The 17,643-nt window shown below is 50.0% G+C and overlaps 1 pseudogene; it reads right to left on the bottom strand.

Moving 5' to 3' along the window:
• Positions 1 to 16,979: 16,979 nt before the first annotated feature.
• Positions 16,980 to 17,351, bottom strand: LOC118590402 (annotated as a pseudogene).
• Between the last annotated feature and the right edge of the window lie 292 nt (positions 17,352 to 17,643).

Raw genomic sequence — 17,643 nt, 5'->3', positions numbered from 1 at the left:
TCTCTGCCTTCCATATCACCAGAGCAGGCCTGTTATTTAGAACAAGGGCTAACACATGTGCTTTTATGTAGATTCTGGAGATCCGAACTCAGGTCCCCAAGCTTATGCGGCAAACCCTTCACCCACCAAGCCATCCTCTACAACCTGATGCTTAGTTCTTAATGAATGCTAACAAGAATTAGACATTACTGAAGTTACCAATGCTGTTGATACTACGAGATGGGGAGAAGCAGGAGATGATGTTGGGGATATTGCTCATAGTACCAGTATTTACAGTATCTCCAGTGCCTTAAGTCAGGATCACCTCAGAGTCCTAAGAGAAAGGGAAGGCGGAGGCAGAGAGCAGATCATAGGTCCTGTTTCAGGTCCCCAGAGTGGCTTGCTAACTCCCAGGCTTCTAGGAGGGTGACCCAAGCAAGGCTAGGGCCAACAGCCCGACAGCCCGGCTCCAGCAGCTCTCAGCGGTGGGGGCCCCACCCACTACACCAGCCTGGGGCAGGAGGACCAAGGATAGGATTGGTGGAAGATGAGCTCATGCCCACAGGCCTGGCCTACCAGGCTGGCCGCTTCTCACAGCAGGAGCCTGTCAGCCTTGTTGGCTGGGGGTGAGGATGAGCTGGTGCCCAGATGCCCATGGCCAGCGGGTCTGCTGAGTGTTTGATTACATTCCCGGGCACCCCACGCAATGCCAAGGCTGGCTATTCCCACTCCTGCTGGGGCCCGTCTGTCTGAGGGAAAGCTGGACTTCCAGGCCCAGCCCCCATTGCCCACCTGCCTTCTCCCTTCTGTTTCTTCCTCCTGCCTACAGCCCTCCTATGACCAGGTGGCCTCATCCCCTATGACTTCATTCTCCTTAAAGGCATCAGGTCCCTTTAACAGTCAGGCCCTGGACTCTGTCCTGTCCTCAGGCCCATAGGCTGACCAGGTCTTTGCACTGTACCTGTCTCCCAGTTCCACTTTCTTCCCATTATACCGAGAGGGACCCCAGCCCTAGAAGGGACAGCCTGAATTTCACGTTCATTGAACACATTCCCCAAGATGACCAGTCTGACAGACAACTGTCCTTAATCAAGCAATCTTCAAAGGCAGCAATTGTCTCACCTGGCATGTCCCAAGAGCCGAGGTTTCCTTGACTGTCCCTTTTACTGAAGGTGTCACATTTGGAGAAACCCCTTAGTCCCGAGACAGCCAGGATTTTGGACAGCCACTCAGCAAGGGCATCTAAATCAGTGGTTCTTAACCAGTGGGTCGCGACCCATTTGGGGGTCACATATCAGATATTTACATTATGATTCATAACAGTGACAAAATTACAGTTATGATGTAGCAATGAAATCATTTTATGGTTGGGGGTCACCACAACATGAGGAACTATCTTAAGGGTTGCAGAAGGTTGAGAACCACTGATCTAAGTCACATTGCCTCTGGCTTGTACCTCATTTGCCATAAATGAGCTTGAGCCTAGCTGTTAGCTTGCCCCAGAAGGAATCAGAGGGATGAAGAATATTAAACTTGGAAGAAAACTTTCTATGCTTCCAGACTTCACCAGTACCCTGAAATTGCCAACCATTACTCACATGGGGAACATGACCATGTTCTGTAAAAGAGACAGCCAAGGAGGAAGAAAAGGTGTGAGGGAGGGAAGGAGAGAGAGAGAAAGCTCTCTGATCCATGAGAGAACACACAATGACTCCTCCCTAGGTCTGTCTTGAGAAGTCCCTGCTAGGGCTTGCCTTCCTTTTAATATTACATCACAGTGGCGTCATCTACATAGTTCACACTCAAGAACCACAGAATCAAGTTACATAGAATAGTTGCAAAAATCATCTCATAATACTTTAAGTAAGTGTTCGATTTTGTGTTGGGCCATATTTGTAACTGTCCTGGGCTGCAGGTTAAGGGTTAGATACCCATGTGGACCAGATGTCAAAGATCTCAGTTCAGCCTTGGCCTCACTGGCTTGGAGACCTGGAGTTTCAGGGAGGGCATGCAGAGATAGGCCCTGTACAGGGAAGCACAGGCATCTGGACTGTGGTGATGCCCCGTAAGGTGTTCTAGCTATGAGTCCCTGTGTAGTACCACTGTGTAGCCTGCATACAAAAGCATTTTCAGATACCCATAAATCCCCAAGGAGCTCAAGACAAGGAAATCAAGAGTCAAAGTCAAGAGAGGCTCATACAACACAAAGGACCACACAGGAGGGTCAGCAGAGGATCATGGGGCAGAGAAAGACACATGCAGTGCAGCCCAGAGGTTAGGAGGACAAGGGCTCAGACAGACAGACCAGGGCTTGCACATCAACTTCATCTAAATCACTGACCTTGGGCAGGTAATTAAAGCTTTTCTGAGATTCAGCTAAGCTACTGTAGCCGTGACCAGAGAAACAAATCATCTTGGGAGAGAGAGGGAAAGCCATGGTTAGGAGCTTTGGAATGAAAAGATTCAGTGCACTCTGGGGCACATAGAGACCTATTTCCTCAATGCATAGAACTGAAGCCAGAGATCTTCCAGAAAAGTCTGGGGGCAGCAGGGAGATGCACCAGACCAGGGAAGACAAGGCAATGGGAGAGAAAGGATGGATGCCCGATGCCTATGACAGCACAGAGCTCTGTGGTTCACCCTTACCCTCACACCTCCTTCCCTGTCGCACTCAGACCAGAGCCCAGCCTGAGTCAGAGGGGGCCCCAAGGAAGACAGCTGACTGCCATTTTGCACATGACTGGTCAAAGGGCTTGCGGGGGCACCCTGTCCTGCCTCTCTGGTTAATGTGTAATCGTATCAGATTTGGAGACTGGATGACAGACAGCCAAGAGAATTACTGTCCAGAGTGGCCTCCTGCCATGGTGACCACAGGGGCCTCACACTGGAAGCCCCTGGCTCCTCTGTCCATCAGATCTCGGAGAGGAGACTTCAGAGACTCTCTTGTGACACTCTGCACTAGTGATCTGTCCCTGAAGACATGACCCACTGTAGCTGCAGTGGATCATTGGATGAATTCTCACCTAGAGCCAGGAAATAACAGAAGGCCTCCTTATTCCCCCATTTTCATATGTGTGTGGTGGGCATATGTATGTGTGAATGTTTTGCATGTGTGTGTGTGTGCATATATATGCGTGCATGCACATGTAGGCTGGGGTTGATGTTGGAAACCATCCTTCATTACTCATCCACCTTATTCATGGAGTTAGGTTTCTCAATCAAACCCAGAGCTCACTAACATGGCTAGTCTTGAGAGCTGGCTTGCTCTGGGGATCCCGTCTCCACTCTTGGAGGCCACCACATCCACCTGATATTTATGTCAGTCCTGGGAATCTGAACTCTGGTCCTCACATTTGCACAGCAGGTGTTTTGGCCATTGAGCCCTCTCCCCAGCCCCAAACAATGGGTTTCATTATGACATTTCAGAGGTGAATCCTTGTACTTTCCTTTATGAGCCCCGCTGCCACTGCTTCTTCCCTATCCCCACAAACAGTTCCTTCCTGCTCCCATACCAGACACACATATTTATGCATGTCTACATACCACATAGAAAAGAAAGCAAGCAGAATTTGTTGCTGCCCTATTGCTCTTCCATTGGCCCTCTTCCTTCCCCCTCTTCTCTTCATCCTGCACCTGAGAGGAAGCGTGTGATAGCTGCTTTTCAGAATCTGCTTTTCTTTGTTTAATGTGGTTGACTTGATTAGTTTTTATTGTCAACTTGACACAGCCTAGAGTCACCTGGGAAGAGGGAATCTCAAATGAAGAGTTGCCTAGATCAGATTGTCCTGTTGGCATGTCTGCGGGGCATTGTCGATTATTAGTTGAGGTAATAGGGCCCAGCCCACCGTGGGCAGCACCATCCCTAGGCTGGTTGACCTGTGCTATAAAAGGAAGCTAACTAACTGAGCGTGGGTCTATGAGTGAGTCAAAAAGCATCGTTCTTCTGTGGTTTCTGTTTCAGTTTCTCCCCCGACTTCCCTCAGGGATGGACTGTGACCTGGAAGTGTAAACTGAAATAAATTCTTTCCTCCCCCATGTTGTTTGGGTCAGAGTGTTTCATCCCAGAAACAGAAAGCAAATGTAGACAGTGGTGGTCTCTCGTTTCATCTGTTTTCCTGAAAATGACATGATTTCATTCTTCATGGCTCACTAAGGGATCGTAATATTCTAGCTCAGAATCCTAGCCAACCAAACCCTAGCCATGGGATCAGGCCTCAGCGCTTGTCATATCTGTCCTGGGTGCCCTCTTCGCAGGTGGGACCCTATTTGACAAGCAAGACAAAGTGGCTGGGGATGTAGCTCAGTGGTAGAGCATTTGCCTTGCATAAGCCAGGCCTTAGGTTCAATATCAATATTGCAAAACTGGAACAAGTGACCAGCAAGACCTCAGTGAGTAAAGATGCCTGCCTCTGAGCCTGACCACACGAGTTTGATCCCAGGTCTCACATAGCAGAAGTCGAGAAAAGAATAAATGATTTTGACCTCCAATCTTATACCATGGTACATGAACACACACACACACACACACACACACACACACACACACACACACACACACGACAAATAAATAAATATGAAATACTTTAAAAAAACAGAGAGAGAAAAGAGAGGGAGAGAGACAGCGCTCTGTGTGATGACTCAAACTTATAATCCTAGCACTCAAGAGGTTGAGATAGGAGCACCAAGAGTTCAAGACCAGAGTGGGCTACATGAGACCTTGTCTCAAAACAAAACAAAATAATAATAATAAGAAGAAACAAAAACAAACAAACAAACAAGAAACCCAAGATAGACACTAAGCAGATTTAAGCCATTTGCTCTGGATCATGTGAGCTAACTGATGGTGGGAACAAGGAGGGTCTGAAGAGCTTTTGTTTATCAGCCAGGTTCAAGGTCACTGGTCAGCTGAACATCAGTTAAGACTGCTGTGTCTGAGCAGGTTGCTGGGGAGGTAAGTTTCTGTGATCTGAGGTATTTTCCAGGGATGCTGGAAAGGGGGCTTTATGACTCACCGAGTAGGGGGAAGGTCGGGGGTGCCAAATGTGGATAGGATGATTGCACAAGACTTTTCCAGCTGTGTGAGGAGGGACTATCTTCCTCTAGTTTTGAAGGGCCAGTGGCCCATCTCAAACAGCAGAAGCACAGGACTTCTTCAGTGAAGGGTGGCAGCAGCCAGGGATGGGATGGGGGAGAATGGTAACTCCTGTGAGTCTTTTGTTTTCCCTCAAATATGGGTCCCCCACGTAGGCTGTATGCCGGACTCATCCAAGTAGCCAGAGCAGAGGGGTGCCCTGTAAAGATGCTTCAAAGACAAGCTGTCTTGTGTCTGGGCAGGTTGTCAGACAACTAGGTCCGGAATCGTACAACTTTCCCGACCAGGATTTCCATGACCCCCCGCTTTACAGATGGGGATCCCAGGTTTGGAGGGATTAGCTCATGCAGCCTCGTAACAGTAAGAATTACCTTTTCTCAACCTCTGCCTTTTTTGTTTTAGGAGGGGTTGAGACAGGCTCTCCTTCTGTAGCTCAGGCTGGCCTGGAACTCACAGCAATCCCCCTGTCAGTCTAAAAAGTGCTGAGATTTTCAGGTGTGAGCCATACTGCCTCATTACAACTTTTTTTTTTTTTTTTTTTTTAAATCTTATTTAGTTCTCAAAACCCATCCAGAGAGGTAGGAGCTATGGAAAAAGAAAAGAAAAAAAAAAAAAAAAAAAAGGAAATTGAGGCTCTCGTTAGTAGCTCCAAGGCTACTAGTTAGTAGCAGTTGGCAGTGCCGAGGGGTGTGTGTGTGTGTGTGTGTGTGTGTGTGTGTGTGTGTGTGTGTGTGTTTTCTGACTTTGAGGGGGCACAGATAGAACACTGACCTGAATCCAAACCACCTTTCCCACCCTAGTAGTCTGGGGTGACTTCAGGTAACACTACCTGCCCAGGGACTCAGTTTCCTGAGCTTCGAAACCTAGAAGAGAGGTGGCCAGGGGCCATCATCTTCCCTGACTCCATCCCCACCCCGTTGTGAGTTCTGGGCGGCAAACCAGTTGGCTTCCTTGCTTTCTCTCCCTGCAGTGAGCCAGAGAGCTGGCAGGAGGGGAATGATCCGCCTCCCTTCTCCCACCTCTCTCCTCCTCTGTGGGCCTGGACACACCTACTCCAACTTTCTCGGCCAGCCTCCGGGCTGGGGCTGTGCTGAGAGCCTTCCTGCTCGGCTCCTCTGTACCTCCCTCTGGAGCCTTCAGCTAGGCCCTGGGGACTGGGACCCCCAGCCCAGCACCCCCTCCTTTCAGGCACCCCTCCCTCCCTGAGGAGCACAGGTAAGAACTAGGAAGGGACTGGGAGGTCGGGGCTGGGATTATAAAGTGAATTTGTTTTTATGTCTGGTCTCAGAGCAGGCTGGCACAAGCTCCTGGGAGGTGGGGAAGGAACCAGGAGCTGGCAAGACAGACAGACATAGAAGGCTGGACAGGGACTCACGTCTCTGTCTCCCTAGGTGTACTGGTGACAGTGATGCGGCATTGGTCAATAGGACCCTCTACAGGATTGTCAACAGATTCTGAACTTGAGGAGGAAGAGGAAAGTTATCTTTGCACGTGGGGATGGCTGGACTTGTATCCCCTGCCTGGGTTTTAAGGATGAGGCTTTATGTTATATGGACATATCTCACGTAGTTTTAGAAAGTGAACTGAGGCAAGGGACTAGCTTCTTATGGGTCTGAGGGGCACAGAGACCCTACGGCAGAAGAAGCTACCTGGTAAAGTGGAAGGAAGCCTCAAGAGGGGGGACAGACAACAGGGCCACCCATGCTTCACCCTGTATTCCTTAAGGGTGCCTTCCCAGACCCTTGGCTCTCCTGGCTGTGCCGTAGGGGCGTCTGTTATGACTAAATACTGGTGGTGGTCTGAGAGGCTCTGGTGGTAGAGCTGACTCAGAAGACTGCAGAGATCAACTCTGCGCTCTTGTCTTGGGGGAGCAGGACCTGAGGCCGGAGAGCCCAAGTGGAAGGCTGAAAAAGGGGTCTCATTTCAGCCCTCCATGAGAGAAAGATGGTATGTTCGCCTGGTGTAGGGAGCGGCAAGGCTGTGCTGGGGCTTGCCAGGAGCTCCCGAGGCCACCTCTGCCCCAGTTGGGATCCAGAGCCCATGTTTGGGCTCAGGGAAGAAGAGGGAGGTGGAGAGAGAGAGACTCAGGGCTACGAGCTTTCTAGTCTTCAGCTTCACTAGTCAGGTAGGGGGCAGGGGACCGGAGGTAGAGCTGATTTACGTGCCCGTAGCCTGTGATGGCAATGATGGTCATCACAGCCAGCATGTACTGTGCTCGTACTGTGTGCTGGGGTCTGTGCTGAGCATGTTTGCGTGGTCTTCTGAGCTTTCCTAGCAGATGGTATGGTGGTATGAAAAAAGAATTTGTTCATCATGCTCCCGTAATTTTCATGCTGTGTGGCTTGGGACAGGGTTGTGCCTCTCTGGGTCTACATCTCCACAGATGCATTCAAGGTATTGAAGGGCCATGAAGATCTCATTTGTTTTACTTAAAAATTGATTTACATTAGGGGTGTGAGGGGGGAGATTTGCATGTCACAGCATGCCTGTTAGAGGTCAGAGGACAACTTTCAGGAGTTGATTCTCTCCTTCAACCATGTGGATCCCAGGGATAGAACTCAGGTCAGCAGGCTTGGCAGCAGGCACCTTTATCTACTGGTTATCTTGCCTATCCTGTTGATTCCATTCTCCATTGGTGCTAGGAATGTAGCTCAGTGGGTAGAGTGCTTACCTAGCATGAACAAGGTCTTGGGTTCTGTTCCCAGCACTATATAAACTGGCCATGATGACACAGGCTTGTCACCCCAGCATTAGGGAGGTAGAGACGGGAAGATTGGAAGTTCAAGGTCATATTTGGTGACATAGTGGGCTCAAGGCCAGATTTGGCCCCATGAGACCATCTATCAAAGATAAATAAAGATTGTTTGTTTTTGGGTCAATTAGCCCCACAACCCCACTGGACAGACTGGACAGAAGAGGAGTCTGCTGGCTGAACGTCCCGTGTTCCTGTAAGAGGCAGGTGTGACACTTCCCAGAAAGCTCTGCATGGAGCACCTGCTAGAATTCTCTCAGGAAGATACTGAATCCCCAGTGCTAGCTAGTCCAATAGATGGAATCAAGCAATGAGCCTCCTCTTCCTGTGCCTCAGTTTCTCAGCTGTGATCTGAGGAAGACTGAAGAACCAGAATAAATCTGGTCTATTGTCTGCGGTCCCTGTGATTCTGATTCTCAGCATCTAGTCCTTAGGGACCTGGGGAGCCATATGCAGGGCACCTGTATTCTCCAGCCATTACCCCGCAGCCATGTCTGACGTCTGTGGGCTGGACCTCCTGGCTCCCCACACCTGTCCTTGGGAGTGGGGTTGCTGTGTCTCACACCCAGCATCTTCTGCCCTGGTGATTTAACTCCCTTCAGCCTGGTGGGGGAGAGAGGACTTCTGTGGTAGACTGAGGCATAGTAGCTACTCCTGGCCAGACAGGGCTCCAAGGAAGAGGCCAGCAGCAGGTGCTGAGCCTCAGGGAAAAATCATTGTATGCTCAGGGTGTGGGTGATGGGGACCTTCTGGTACCCCTTAGGTGGGCATGCCCTCTGCAAGCTTCATGGTCTTGGGTCACCAATACCAACCAAGCTAGGGCAGACCAGAACTCCACTGCTCCGTCATTGTGCTAATAATTTCATTTACAGTGGCAGATTGAAGGTAGCTTTAGAGAGAAAGGTGCAAATCTAAATTCTGAGTGTTATTGGTTGTGTGATTGACCTTAAACTTCTCTCAAAACCTCAGTGTCTGTATTTGAAAAGTAGGGACAGTCATGGTTCTTTTCTGTTCATTCCTGTGTGTTTATGGAGTGTGTATACACAGGGATGCACATGCATGAACAGGCCAGAGAACATCCTTGGATGTTGTCCATCTTGCTTTCTGAGTCAGGGTCTCCCACTAACCCGACACTTTTTAATTAAGCTAGGCTGCCTGGCGGGTGAGCCCTCATGATCTGCTGGTCTCCACCCACTCAGTGCCGGGATTACAAGCATGCACCAAGCCCAGTATTTTATAGGGGTTCTGAGGATCGAACTCAGGTCCTCATATTTGCAAGGCAAGTATTTTACTGGCTGAGCCATCCACCCAGTCCAATATATCCCTTTCCTCGGAGACTTGGTGTGAGGAGTCAATGAGGGCCCTCTGATGGCTCGTCTCTCCTCCACCTGGGTCGGGTCATCTCAGGACACCTTGAATCCATCCTACAGCCGAGCACAGTGCAGGCTGCAAGGTGGGAGGTTGTCTCCTAGAGTGACAGTCGTGGGACTGTGTTGCTGGAGGCAGAGCCTGGTGCATTCTGTATGGGATGTGTGAGCAATGAACTCAGGAGAGCAGACACTATGATCTTTGTTCTGCTCGAAGATGAGAGGGTCTGTGAGCTAGCACAATCACAGACAGCTTAAGGACTCTCAGAGACCATGAATGAGACAGACATAGCACAGAAGGCTGGTGACTGCACCAGGGTCACACAGTAAAGCAGGGAAGGCCTGAGCTGGACCACATCTTTGCTTCCTTCTGACTCACTCCGTCTCAACCAGTCTGGGGATATTTCTAGTCCTGGATACGAAGTCCTGGGTCAGATTTTACCCAACAGCAAGCCATTTGCAGTCATGGGATGTGAATGAGGAGGAGAGGATGCTGGCTCACTAAACCCTCGGTGTATGTCTCCAGGCTAGACCACCAGATACAGTCCTCAGCACAGTCACTCTCGCTGCCCTCTCCTGCCTCTTCCTGCCACCTTTGTTTTCACTCTGGGGACAGACCTTCAGACAGGTCAACTCCTTCCCGTACACCACACAGTTTCTGTAGTCTAAGCATCACTTCATAAGGCTGAGGAGGCTAGCCTGGGCTACATGAAACCTTGTCTCAAATAAAACAAAATGACAAGAACTGGTGGAGACAGGCCACACACAGATGGTTTAACATCTCGAGGTAGGCAGTAAAACAGGTAAACTCAGGGGGGCATGGGGAGCAGAGGGACCATTGTACCTACACTGTTACAATGTAGCTTCAGATTTGATGGCGGCTTCACGGCTTCACGCAGTTGACAAGGAAAGGCAGAGGAGAACACATCTCACAGAGAGAAAGCAGCCCATGCAAAGACACAGCAGGAAGCCTTCAGGTGCGAGACCCTTCATGCTATTGGGGAGCACTGGGCAGCTGTCCCGGGAAGTAGAGTGGGCTGGACCGAGAAGGGACTGAAGCTTGCTTGCTTGCTTTTATGTGTTGAGACATGGTCTCTCACCATAGCTCAGGCCATCCTGGAACTCACTATGTAGCCCAGCCCGGCCTCAAACTTGCAGCAATCCCCCTGCCTCAGTCTTCCAAGTGCTGAGATGATAAGCACGTGCCATCATTATTGTTTTTGAGACAGAATCTCGCTATGTAGCTCAGGCAGGCCTCGAACTCCTGACCCTTCCACTTCAGCCTCCCAAGTGCTGGCATGACAGGAATGGGCCACTATTTTAAATATAGATAGTGAGAAAATTTTCATATATACAAAGGCCCCTCATCCTCAGCCTGTAACAACCATGCCTTGCCCAAGCTTCTGGCCCAGGTTATTTTGATGCAAATCCATTTGGCTGAGTCCACCTGGATCTTTGCATTACATGTTTATGTATTTATTTATTGTGTGTGTGGTCAGGGAGTGCCACTGTGCACATGGTAGTAGAAAGATAACTTTCGGGAGTCAGTTCTCTCTCTCTCCACCATGTGGGCTTTCGGGATTGAACTCAGGTCATCAGGCTTGGTGGTGGGTGACTTTACCCACGCACGAGTCATCTTTCGGGGTCCCATCCCCACAGGTCTAAGAGAAGGAGGATGTTATGCCGCAGGGCTGTGTATGACTTACACTCTATAAATACTGAGAGATGATGAAGGAGCTCAGGTCCCACAGTCTTGCTAGGCACTTCTCTCTAAGAATGAAAAGACTCAATTGAGGCAGCGGTCAGAGTCAAAGGATCAGGTATCTTGTCTCCCCTTTGGCTAGTCCAGGGCCTGACATGCCATGGTCACCCATGGATCAACTCAAAACTTGTCTCTAAATCTGTTCCCTTCCACAGTCCAGAAGAATTCAGTGTGAGCATTTAGTAGCTTTGGAGGACAGCAGCTCCTTCCTGCCCCGCTCCCAATTTTCTTCCTAGTTCTGAGGTCACAGTGGCCTATGCAAGGCCACCAGTGTGGCTAGAGCACAGTAGGGCTCTCCCCACACAGGCTTGGTGGGAGCTGCTGCTGCTGTGGGAGCTCCACCAGCTCCCCGGGCTTCCATGCCCACGGCCAGGCTGAGCAGGATGGTACACGCCAGTGTGGGATAACGTCAGCCTGCGAGAGTGTGCTGGCTTGCCTGTATTCACGTGCCTAGACTCAGAGCTGCTGTCTGTCCCCTCCCCTGGGTTCTCTTGACACATTTGGGACTCAAGGGGCCTAAACTGCATTGCTCTGGACCCCTGGAAGGTCAGCTGGGGAAGCAGAGAGGTGGTGTTGGAACAGTCTGTGTGTGAGCTCTGCAGCCACTCCTGGCCTGATCATCACTGTCCATCTGTAGTCCAGGACATCCACTTTCACCTCAATGGTGGGGGACACACTGCCATTACATTCACATGTTACAGGTAATAGTCACCAGCTCATGCTAATGGAACACCATGTGTCAGCAGCTATAGGCAAGGAGGAGATCCCGAAGTCTTGGGAATTGATTCAACTCCCAGCATCTCAAATTCTTGGATTCAGACCAGTAGCCCAGCCCTGCTGGACCCTTGCATGGAGTCCTGGCACAGGGCCTAGCCAGTGTCTATTATAACTTTTTAAGTTCTCTACGTAAACTTTCAAAAAGGGCACACGAAGCCCATGCTGTGGTTGCTGAGTTTTTGTAAAGTAAAAGCTCCCAGAGGCTAGGTAGAGCCAAAAGGAGATGTCAGCCCCCAGGAGCCCTCCTGAGGTGCCTTGCCATGCTAGCTGCCTCTTTGTATTGCGTGACCCATGTCTAGCTGGCCACCTCAGGATGACAACACCCCCCTTTTCAGGCTATGCACTCTGTCTCAGTGCTAACAATGGGGGAGGCCCAGTGAGTGTATTTAAAGTTGCTAAACTAAACTTGATCTTTGGATTGCTTTGCTGTGACCCTTATTCTGTGGCCCCAAGATGAGAGTGGAGCTCTCCAGATATTTAGAAAGGCTGCCAGTTCTAAACGTAGAGGAGCGAAAACGTGGCCAGGGCTCAGGAAGTAGATTTTCATGGGCTGTGAGACTCTAGACATGGCACTGTGGAGCGTGAGTTTCCACAGCCCTGCCTTGCCTGCCTGGCACTGTTCCCATACAGCTTGACTTTGAGAACCACCTCCTTCCTCGTTCCTGGGGGGTAGGAAGAGTCCAAGATCCCCAAGTTAGAGAATGCCACTTGGTCCACAGCCACTCAGGACTGCTGTCATCATTTCTATGGCTTCCGCCCGATCAAAGTCACCCCTGAAATTCTTACTAGGGCTTAAAAACCTTTCTAATGAAATGCGATATTCACATAGAAAAGAGCATGAACCGTAAGCACTCAGTTCAGTGAAAATAACCAACTCCAAGATAAACAGAACATAGCTTCCACCCAGAACCCCCCCTTCTTTCTGTGCCTTTCAATCACCAACTGCCCCCACACCTCTGAGGGTAACTTTATCCTAATCTAACCCATACCTTCAATTTGCCTCTGTTAAACTTCATGTACTAGTTGTACTACAGCGTACACACACACACACACACACACACACACACACACACAGCTCCACATCACAAACAAGATCCATCTATACTGTTGCCTAGAACAGCAGTTCCCCCTTCTTTACTGCATAGTACTCCATTAAAAAACCACACCCCAAATGATTTAAGCATTTGGCCCTGGTTCTTTGGGCTGTTGGATGGAGAGAATGATGATGAGTCATGTCAATCCTGTGAGGAATCTCAGGTGAAGGCTTCTTCATGCTTTTTGTTGGGCCCTGAGCTGTGCATTCCTGCGCAGAGGGCTTCCATTTTCAGGCTCAGTTCTACTTATAGCAAGCAGAGCATGCGTGGTTCATGGGCTGGGACTGTCTGAGGGTGGGCAGACTCTGTCTGCCTCAGGGAGGTAAACAATTGCACCTGGGGCCTGAACATGCATGGATGCAACAGGTACAGGCTCAGAATCAGGGGGAACTTCAGATGCATGAGGCAGGCTACCTTCTCCCACCCGGCCACTCTTCTGAGCCACCCACCATGTCTGCTCCACAAGGTCCTATACCCCCCAAGAACACCCAGAAGATCACTCATGGAGATGTGTCTCCACTTGAGCAACCCTAGCCCATGCCCCTAGCCAAATCATGCTTCTCAAAGCCAAGGCCAAGGTCTCCAACACACCAATACTCAAATATCTTGTTTAGCCTCAAAAATCAAAGTCTTTCACCTCCTCACATGGCCCCACCTCACTGAGGCCCTACAGGGAATCTGGACTCTCAAATGAGGCACGGCACAATGAAAGACCCTAATGAAAAAGCCATGTGTCTTGTGCAGTGGATCTTCAACACCAGCCACACCAAAATCATCCAAGAAACTTGTTAGACTCCTGTTCCTGAGCCCCACCCCTAAGGATCTTGAGTCAATAGATCTGGGGTGTGGCTGGAATATTCATGTTTTAACCCCTGGTTGATACAGCAGCCTGCTTCTCGGAGCACAGGCTTGCCCGGCAGATCTGTTGAGTCTTGTGTCTGCAGATGACCAAAAAGAACATTCACTTAGGGCGGACAAGGGAAATTAGGGTGTAGAGTCTTGGGATAGAGGGGGTGTAGTCAGGGGTCCAGCACCTTTGGGTCAACGGAGAATCCTCCAAAGTCACTCCTCATTCACCGGCGTCTGGCCCTGCATGCAGTCTTTTCTCGTTGTTAAAAGACCGCTCTCTACTTGCTGTGACCTGCCTGCCTGCCTGCCCGGCTCTTGTCCTAAGCTGCCCTGCTCAGGGAAAGGACAGGACAGATGGACCAAAGGCTGGGCAGGGCCAGGCTGGAGAAAAGGGAGCTCAAGAGAGGATTGGACATAGAGCCTTGGCTGAGAATCAGCTGGTGTGAGCAGTCCCATGGTTTTAGAATCCCTGGTGTGGGGGAGGGACCACAGAACCTCTCCCTTCCTGGTGGCTCTTTCCAACCCATGGGCATGAACAGACAGGCCGGGCAACTGTTAGACACATAGGCAATGTGAGTTTTACTCCTACCTTGGCTGTGGGATCGAAAAGGTGGGTCACCTGATTGAGTCCCATCAACGTCTTTTGTATGTCTGTGTTTGCACATGTGCACCACTGCCTACACGTGGAGAGGCCAGAGAACAACTTGCAGAAATAGTTTCTCTCCTTCCACTGTGTGGATTCTTGAGCTCAAGCTCAGGTTGTCGGGCCTGGCAGCAAGCACCTTTGCCTGACGAGCATCTAGTTGGCCCTCATCAATGTCTTTTCCAAAACAAAGCTAAGCTCAGGGGTGCTGGAGATGAAGTGGGTCACATGCTCACCACAGTTCTAGCTCAAAGTAAACGTTCAACCGATGCCATCTTCCTCTGAGAGCTGCATATCTCTACCCTTCACTGGTCCTCAGTGCATCACTAATGATGGCTTAGGGGACAGTTGACTCAGAGAGTAGGAGAACAGGGGTTCATCCTACGGATGTTGGAGTGTACAGACTTAGGGACTCTGCTCAAGGATCATTCAATCCCTCTGATGACAGCCATGTCACTGGAGTCAAAACAATGACCTCACAAAAGTCCCAGACATGGCATTGTGATGTCCACATTCCATCCTTCTTTGGTCTCCTAACAGCTAGATGCTTATTTCCTGTCTGATGTATAAAAAGACTGAGGCCCAGTCTGGTCCCCTCATTGGCTGAAGGTCACCCACCAGCCATGGGCCAAGGCAGGACTTGAGTCTATACATGACCACCACAGTATACTTCCCTGGCCCTACCTGGCACATATGCCAGAGTTGAAATGAGAACCTGGCAAGGAGTGGCCACACCACCAAGGGGCTTGTGGGCAAGGAGCAAAGACAAGACACAGCAATGGCTGTAGGATTCTGTGTCTGGGTGGGGGTGGGGGAGTCAGTGGCTCCAGAGCACATTCTGTTCTGGACATACAGTGGGATTGTACTGTGTCAGCTCACTTACAGATGATGGAAATGGACCAGAGAGGGCACCCTGCATATCCACAGAGAACACACAGGGTCAGGAGGGTTGTCACTGGAAGCCAGAGTAATATTCCTCCCCTCCCTTGCCCTCCCCTCCTCTCTCTTCCCATTTTCTTCCCCTCCCTCCTCCTTTCCTTCCCTTCTCTTCCCCTTTCCCCTCCCCTTCTCTGCCCCCTCCCTCCCTCCTCCTCTCCTCTCCTCCCCTCTCCCCCCTCCCCTCTCTCCCATTCTGCCCCTCTCTTTCCTTTCCTGTCCTCTTCTTCCCTCCCCCTTTCCCTTTTTCTTTCTGAGGCTGGAATTCAGGGCTGTGCACATGCTCATCAAGGAGATGAGACCCCAGTCCGGGTCTAGCACCTCCTCTTTTCATGCCCTTGATTTTCTGTTCCCTCTGAAACCCTAGAAGAGTTCCTATCTCTCAGGCTGCATCTTCACCTTTGAAACAATTCACGACAAAAAGAGGAGTGTCGTCGGCCTGCAGGTGTGTGTGCGCGTGTGCGTGCACGCATGTGGGCGAATGTGTCTAAGACTGCTCCCACAAAGGGCTCCTGGGCACATTGACGGCCAGTGATGTGCAGAGAATTCCGAATTCCACAGATTTTTAAGCTTGTACTGTGATAGTTCTGACTTTACCCTGTCAGCTGCTTCAGCAGCCTGGCATCTTGCCAAATGCTTGTCATGCTAACCAGTCAGGTCCCCAACCCCCAGGGACGTAAGTGGGAAAACGGAGGCTTGGGATGGCAGAGACTGAGGAATCAGAGATGCTGAAGAAGGCAAAGAGGTCCACTCTCCCTCCGATTTCTTTAGCATAGTCTTCCCAGCAGTTTACAAATGCAAAAGACAGTATCCCGACAGCGATGTCAGTGTCACTCATGTACGAAGTTCAATGTGAGTCAAAGTTCAATGTGAGTCGTTCGTGTGTGCACTGAGCACTCCCATGTGTGTGAATACGCTTGCACATCTGTGTGTGTGTGCACCTGGAGGCCAGAAGAAGATGCTGTCACTCTCCACTTTATTTATTGAGACAGAGTCTTTCACTTGAACCCAGAGTTTGCTAATCCAGGCAGGTTAACTAGCCATCTTGCTCCAAGGATCCCTCATCAACCTTCCAAGCACTGGATTACAGGGGGAGGGGGCTGTCACATCTGTTGGACATTTATGTGGGTGTTGGGGATCCAAACTCAGGTCCTCACATTTGCAAGGTAAGCATTTTACCTGCCTAACCATCTCTCCAGCTTGGATCTATTTTTCTAACGCACACACAAACACACACACTGTGTTTTCTATTTAAAAGAAAATTCTGTGCCTGTGGGATCAAATACGGTACTTTGTGCATGCCAAGAAAGCACCTAAGTCCTATTTTTAAAAAAAATCAATAAAACTAAATGAAGCTATTTAACACATGACATGTTTTTGTAGTGCGAACACGTGAAACCTATTCCTAGTAATTTTCACGTACATAATTTGTGTGTGTTGGGGCACTCTATCACTGAGCTACACTTCAGCTCACTTTTTATTATTTTGAGACAACGTCTTGCTAAGCTGCCCTTGAACTCTCTGTACTCCAGGCAGCCCTGGAACTTGTGATCCTCCTGCCTCAGCCTCCTTAATAGTTGAGAGTACAGATGTGCATCTCCACAAACAGCTCTAGTTTATTAAGAGTCACCCGTTGCACAGTGGATCTCCAGAACTCACTCCTAGCTGGTGTCTTCTGACCAACATTTCTTTTTTTTTTTCCCCGGTCTCGCACTTCATTGCTCCCCATCAGGCCTTGACTGCGTACTTGCGCAGTGGGTACAGCCTCGCCTTCCGCTGCTGCTTCTTGGTCTTCAGCTTCTCTTCATGCTTAGTGAGCCGGTGGCGCATGGCTCTAGTCCTCTTGGGTCGCAGGTCCAGAGGCTTGTACTTCTTGCCCTTGTAGAATTTTCTGAGGTTTTCTTTTTGAGGACACAGGCAATGGATTTGCTGACGACTCGTATCTTGGAGAGCTTGGACGCGGCGCCGCCTGTCACCTTGGCGACGCGAAGCTGGGACAGCTCAACCTTCAGATATTCCAGTCGTTTTAACAGCTCCTCCTTCTTCTTGCCGCGCAGGTCCCGAGCCTTAATCTTGGCCATGGCTCAGCTGCTCACCACCGAGGCCAACTGGTCCGAGCTGACTAACATTTCTTGCCTCCCACACTCGGGGCTTTTGGGAACAGCCATATTCCACTCTGGGAGTCTGTTAGTTCAACCTTTCTAGAGATTCCTGGTGAGAGAGAGTGCTTCACTGGCCTTCATGTCTACTTTATTTCACCTAGCCCCATGTCCTTCAGCTTTGTCTGCCTTGTTAGGAAAGATGGGGCTTCCTTCTTTGTTTAAAAAAAAAATTGTTTTTCAAGACAAGGTTTCTCTGTGTACTCTTGGCTGTCCTGGAACTCATTCTATAG

Source organism: Onychomys torridus, chromosome 8 (genome assembly GCF_903995425.1).
Source record: "Onychomys torridus chromosome 8, mOncTor1.1, whole genome shotgun sequence".
Taxonomy (NCBI): Eukaryota; Metazoa; Chordata; class Mammalia; order Rodentia; family Cricetidae; genus Onychomys; species Onychomys torridus.
This window is presented reverse-complemented; position numbering and strand designations above follow the sequence as displayed.